We start from the raw sequence: 7,196 nt of genomic DNA, 5'->3' as shown, positions 1-7,196 counted from the left end.
GGGAATTAAAATGATTTGCCCCTAGTTATAGATTCAGGATTACTGATTTTCAGTCCTCATACCTTCCACTGTATCAGATCCTAGAAAACAACATTCCCAAGCACTATGGGATTTCAATTATGTAATTTGTTAATTGTGCCTGTATAAAAAAAAAAAAAAAAAAAAAATCACAGTGTAATTTTCAGGACTTTGAACCACTTTAGTCCAGTTTGATCCTCTGCTGAGAATTTGCATACCAATCCCAGAGATACTGAATCAGAATCTATATTTTAAAAAGGTCCTCAGATGATTCTTATGCATACATGGTGAGTTGCAAGAATTACCAGGGGATCTTAATGAAATGCAGATTCTGATTTGGGATATCTGGGGTAGAAATGGAAAATCTCAATGGGGGTGGAAGGGTGGAAAGCTAACTGAAAGCTTGGAAGTAAAAAAAAAAAAAAAAAAAAAAAAAAAATCTGATAGCATAGCCCCAGGTTCTGGAAAAGAGAAACCTCTGGCAGTCTCCTGGCAGCCAGGGAACTCACAAGGTTGGTGTGGGACTCTAGCAACATTTCTTTTAGAACCACCTTTGAAACTAGATGTCAAAACAAAATGACAACTTTGTAATATATATAACTTGACCATCTGCTTAATATTATAAGACCCAGATCTTAGGCTAATGTTGATAGTTATGATAAGAATGTTGTTGTAAGTGCCATGGAGTCGGTTCCGACCCATAGTGACCCTGTAAAGGGTTTCCAAGGCTGTAAATCTTTACGAGAGCAGAAAGCCTCATCTTTCTCCTGTGAAGCAGCTGGCAGTTTCAAACTGCTAACCTTAAGGTTCGCAGCCCGATTTGTAACCACTACACTACCAGAGCTCCTTATGATAAGAATAGTCATGAAAAGCGAACAGTTTTTAGTGGGTATTAGGTCACGTGTGCTGGTGGTGCAATGGTTCAAGGCTCAGCTGCTAACTGAAAGATCAGCAGTTGGAACCCACTGTCATCTCTTTGGGAGAAAAGACCCAGTGGTGGTCTGGCGGTGTGCCGTGGAGTCAGTTCTGACTCATAGCGACCCTGCATGGAGTTTCCAAAGCTGTAAACCTTTACAAAGAGCAGAAAACTTCATCTTTCTCCTGTGGAATGACTGGTAATTTTGAACTGCTGACCTTGAGGTTAGTAGCCCAACTCATAACCACTACACTACGAGAGCTACTTCCCATAACAATTTCAGCCTAGGAAACTCTTTGGAACAGTTGTACCTAGTCTCAGAGGGTCATTGTGATCCATAATTGACTAGAAAGTACACAATAACAACACAGCAATTGATAGTCCATGGGCTGTTACTGAAAACCAAAATAAGCAAACAAAAGGACAGGTTTCCTCCATGATTCTGAGGAGAGAGGAGGAAGATCTTTTAAATATTACTACCCAGCCCCTTATTTCCTGCACCTTGCCAAATGATGCAAAGTTGAAACTGGAAAGGCAGACAAACATTGCAGCAAATGCAGAGTAATTCTAATATTAAAGAACAACCCAGAAAGATACAACCACTAACAAGCATTAAAAAAAAGCAGAACAAACCCTTGTATAGAATCTTGCTGACAAGTGCTATTAAATATTAATTCTATAGACCGTGGAGACATCATTAAACAAACATATATACCCTGATGCTGAATGCGCACTGGTCTAGGCATTTGTTTTACATGTGGTTGTTGGCTAGGTGTAGTCTTTTGTGTTGCTTTACTCAGGAGAAAGCAATTTTCCTCTGCTTCCATTAATTGTATCCTTACACATCACGGAACTTCTCATAGCTTTATTGGTTATTTGTCTTGTCTTTCCTTTCATTTAATTGGAAAGACACTTTTTAGGGAGACTGAAAGGAGGTACCTGTTTTATGACTGTTGTGTATGAAGAAAATGCCTCCTGTTTAGATAGTGATCTCAATGTAAAGAACCTGTGCTAAATGAGGAGGCAGGGCAATTAGAGCAGACTGTACTAGATATTACACTTGTACCTTCCAACCTCTTCTCCCAAAGACTATTTAAATACAGGTTATCAGTGTTAAGGAGGAATAAATTCTAAACCCCTAGAACTAGTTTATCTATAACTAGTTTATTTATTTACTCCTAAAGTATGGAAATACATACTTTAAAACAGAGGCTATAAGAAGGAGCTCTGGTAGCATAGTGGTTACAAATCGGGCTGCGAACCTTAAGGTCAGCGGTTCGAAACTAGCAGGGAGAAAGATGAGGCTTTCTACTCCCATAAAGGTTTACACCCTCGGAAACCCTGTACAGGGTCGCTATGGGTCGGAACCGACTCGACGGCACTTAACAACAACAATGAGGAAACAAAGCCATAGTTGGAATCACAATCCTGGGGCTTGAGCTACATCAGAACATTCTTCTATAAACACAGATTGTCAGTCATGCTGGATTGCAGAACCTGAATTTCTAACAAGTTTTTGGCTGGTGTTGCTGCTGATGGTCTGGAAACTCCACTTTGAGAATCACTGGCCTATTCTATCCCATTTTACAGATGAGGAAACTTAGTTTCAAAGAAGTTACCACAATTTGCCCAAGGTTATGAGTTTGAGTATTTCTTCATCAGAGAATCACAAACAAACAAACCAACAAACAAAGCAAAACCCCCAAGTCTGTTGCCTTCTGGTGAGTTCTGACTTACGGCCACTTCATGTGTCAGAGTATTCTTGGTGGTGATCTTTATGGAAGATCACACAACCTTTCTTCCACAGAGCCAATGGGTGGGTTTGAACTACCAACCTTTAGGTTAGTAGTCTAGTATAAACAGCTTGCAAGGCCCAGGTATTTAAACCCTTAACCATGCTATTCCCACAGAACCACAGAAGATTTTAGACAGTTACAAAGAGGCTTCAAAAGGTTCATGGAAAAAATGGAATTGAAAGATAATGGACTTTTCTCATGAACTTTTTCTTTTTTTTTTTTTTTAAACATTTTGTTGTGAATCGAGTGAATGTTTACAGACAAGATCATCAGTTTTATATTCAACAAGTCAACACTTTCTTCCTTCTGTTTGCATAGTGGTTACGAATCAGGCTGCCAACCGCAAGGTCAGCAGTTCGAAACTACCAGCGGTTCCGTGGGAGAAAGATGAGACGTTCTGCTCCTGTAAAGATTTACAGCCTTGGAAACCCTGTATAGGGTCACTATGAGTCGAAACCGACTCCATGGTACTTAACAACAACAGGCAACAACGAGCTCTGGTAGCATAGTGGTTACGAATTGGGCTGCTAACCTCAGGGTCAGCAGTTCAAAACTACCAGCGGTTCCGCAGAAGAAAGATAAGGCTTTCTGCTCCCATAAAGATTTACAGGTTGGGTTGCTATGAGTTGCACGGCACATTACCACCATGTAACAATAGTTATCCCACTTCCTCCCAGTGACTCCTATTTCTATTCAATTCCTTCCCAACTTCCATAGGTAAATGCTGCCCTCTTGATTTTGAATGGGTGACCTTTCCATATACCTGTGTATTGCTTTGGAGTCCTGGTGTGGCACTGTGGGTTAATGTGATGGACTGCAAGATCGGTTTGAACAGCAAGGTCAGCGATTCAAGCTCACCAGTTGCTCCTTGGAAACCCTACACAGCATCTCTCTGAGTCTGAACTGACTAGATCGCATATAACAACAACATCGACTGTTTAGCTGAAAATTTGGTCCGATGAACTAACACTCTGGTCTCTGTCATTCCACGAGGAAACTGGGAAGTGCTCAGTGGTAGAGCAATCTCCCAGTCCAACAACCCTCTTGTGGGCCAAATAACCAAACTTTGTATTTGCATGTCCAGGGCAGTAGCACCAAAAGTGAATGAAATGGGATCAGAATATAGCACTCCAGAATCCCAGGGCAAGGAGCTTTTGTCCTGAGATTAAGGCATCTATTTCTGTTTTTGGAAGATGTTGCTGTTAAGTACTTTGGAGTTGATTACCACTCATAGTAATGCTATGTGACAGTGTAGAACTTCCCCACGGGGGTTTCTGAATGGGTTGGAACCGATTCGGAAGGCACTTAAACAACTACAACAACCATCTTTACTGGAGTGCATCTCCAGGTCTTCTCCCCACTTCCACCCCAAAGTCTGTTGGGTGGGCTCAACCCATTCCCTAACATACACACACTTTAAGTTAGCAGTCTGGCATTTAACCAGTGTACCACTAAGCTAGTTCTGGTGTGGCATTGCGGGCTAATGCGCTGGACTCCAAGGTCAGTTTGAACTGCAAGATCGGTGGTTCAAGTTCACCAACTGCTCCTCAAAAACCCTATACAGGGTCTTTTTGAGTCGTAACCTACTCTAGGACACTTACGAACAACAACCTAGCCAGGCTCTGTGGAGGATGTTGGGATCCATTTACTAAATTGATGACCATTTGCCTACTTTCAAGAAAGACCAGAAGCATAATTTGGATTTCTATTTCAAATGCTTTTAGAGAGAAAATCATATGGCATCTCTCCTGGGCTGCAGTTAAGACTTCCGTGAGTCTTTTGTCTTCGTGGGCCCCTTTCTCCATTAAAAACCATTAGAAAATGATCTTTTAGATCTGCAATGACATAAAAATAAATATAATCCAGATCGACCTCATTATTATATATTCATTCTTCTTTTTATTATGAAAACACTAGAATGAAAACCTGGCCGTTAGCGCCGTCAAGTAGCATGGTACCTTAGGCACTATGCTAAATGACTCAACCAGGTCTGAGTCTTTCAGAGAAGTTCCACACTTATTCCCCATTCAGTTCTGGGATTGGGATTGGAGACAAAGGGGACGGCCTACAAGGGACTTCGGGTCAGAATGTAGAGGCAGCGACTGATCCGGTCCTCCCTGTGCAGAGATGGGGTGGAAAAGCCCGTCACCGCACAAGCCTCAAAGAGCAGAGGCGCGCGGAGAAGGGCGCCGGCCAGTGAGGCCCTGGCGGCTGGACGCGCGAGCTGCGCGCGGCGGGCAGACTGGCTACCCCTGCGGGTGGCGACGCCAGGACCCGCGTGTGCTGAAGAGGCGCGTCCCTGGCTCCCCGGTCGCGGCACACCACAACAGAAGAGAACGGAGCTTCAGTTTTTTTTTTTTTTTTTTGCATACAATTATAGTGATGGCATCATTTTTTTTGAAACAAACTGTCCATAAATGTCACTGAAAATCCGGGTCTCCTTTTATTAAAACTGAAAAATGTGTATAAATGTAAATAACAAATGACTGATACAGGGATAAGAACACCACAGCGGCTGCTGGCTTCTCTCTCTTTCTCTCTTTTTTTCTCTCCTCCTCATGTAATTTGCATTAATAAAGAGGCTGTTCCTTGTCGGAATGTGTTTCATCCGGTTTAAAATCCCAGGGCGATCCACTAGGAAGAGCTCTGGGAGAATCCAACTGTCAGAGCCGACAAGACAAATGAATCCCGGTGTCAGGAGCGTGTGGTTCAACGATGACAGATTGAGAAGAACTGTCCCCCTCTCGACAGGCGGGCTTCATTTTCAAATTAATAAATCTGAATAAAATATTTTTCCTTTCATTACGAGCGGAGCCTGTTTGACAGTTCCAGTGACAGGAGGGAGTAGCAGTGTTGATGAGAACAGTTTGCATGAATTCCACCTGGGCTTTTTTTGTTTTATTTTTACCTGCAATCTCTTTCCTGTTTGCCTCTCTCCTTACACCCTCCCTTCACCTCCCCGTATTTTCCTTTCCCCTTCCTGCTTATTCCTTACTATCTTCTGCGCCCCCCTCCCCATATTCTTCTCTCCTGCTTCTTCCCTTCGTTCCATTCCCCAGTTTACTACACTCACTTTCTGAAATGTCACCCATTCCTTTTGTGTGTGTGTGTGTGTGTGTGTGGCTATTCTTGTATTCACCTGCAAGCTAGTACTCTGAATTAAAGACCAGAGCATCATTTCGCTTTAAAAAAAAAAAAAAGTCCACAACTAATTATTATGAAATGTTTTCTTTATTCTTGTGCTTGCCTATAACTGATCTTATTAGGATACCAGCTCACACACTGGGTAGAGGAAGTAGTAGATGTCTCTCATTTATAATTTCACCCTAGGAAACCATCCTTATCATTCCCTCTTCACACGCACATATACAGAGAGAGAGAGAGAGAGAGAGAGAGAGAGAGAGAGAGATAATAAAAGCAACCTTTCCAAACAAACGGAACCAAAAAACCTTTGTTGTCAGTTTCCCTCCCAAAGCTAAAAGAATGAGATCAAGTGCACCTTAGGAATTGGATACACAGAAGCAAATCTTAGAGCACAGGGTGACAGGCTGTTCCTCTTAAATAATTTAGGAGCACTTTCTGGGAAACAATATGTGATCATTAGAGAAATACCATTGAGAAAAGTGACTTCTTGATAACAGAGGGGGTTTTGTTTTTGCATTTGGTATGGAATTCAGGCACAGCATGCAACTTTCATATCCCAGTTCTGCAGTCGAACATCCACAGAGGTGGTGAGAAATTAATCTGAGTACCTCAGTCAATGACTTCTAAATCCCCATCCTTAAATGTACAACTCTTCCTCCTCTGCTCAGCAATCTGGCAACAAGGAAGGAACCCTGCCAAAGTTACCGCCATTAAATGGTGGGAGTGCCTGGTGATCCTGAGGTCTTTAGCTCAAGAGTCTGGGCTCTACCCCTGAGTCCTGAAATATGGCCTCCCTGTTGTGAATACTTTGCTTCATCCCTCTTCAAGATTGTTGTTGGCTTTGTATTTGATGTGCATGGAAAGGCTGACTTCTTACCATCAATAGTCTCTTGTTTGGCTTAATGTAGGTAGACTTTTGAAGCATCAATCTGAGATTAGAAAGGGTTAGGGAGAATAGCAAAAATAGAAAGTCTTTCTAAATACCTATGATTAAGTGTAGCAAAACGCATTAGATGGAACATTCAAGGAGCTCAGAAAGGTGACTTCCAAGTTTAATTTTACTAAAGGCTTGGTCTAGTTACTTCGATAAGTAAAACTACCATTTCCAAAAAGGGTCTAAAGCAAGTCAACACTGTGAGAATGAGAATCAAGTTTGATGAACAGTTTATCAATATTCTAGAAGTTCTTCTGAAAATTGCTGTGGTTGCTTTATTAGGGATGTACTCAATCATACTTTTTACAAACAAACCTAAAATATATTTCTGGCAAGACTCTCTACCGATGATTCCAAAAGCCATTATCATATATAGTCATGTACATTT

At 41.8% G+C, this 7,196-nt stretch overlaps 1 pseudogene; it reads left to right on the top strand.

Annotated features, from left to right (window-relative positions):
* Positions 1 to 4,857: 4,857 nt before the first annotated feature.
* LOC102825055 overlaps positions 4,858 to 7,196 on the top strand; it is a 44,690-nt pseudogene continuing 42,351 nt past the window's right edge.

Source organism: Chrysochloris asiatica, unplaced genomic scaffold (genome assembly GCF_000296735.1).
Source record: "Chrysochloris asiatica unplaced genomic scaffold, ChrAsi1.0 scaffold00241, whole genome shotgun sequence".
Classification (NCBI taxonomy): Eukaryota; Metazoa; Chordata; class Mammalia; order Afrosoricida; family Chrysochloridae; genus Chrysochloris; species Chrysochloris asiatica.
This window is presented reverse-complemented; position numbering and strand designations above follow the sequence as displayed.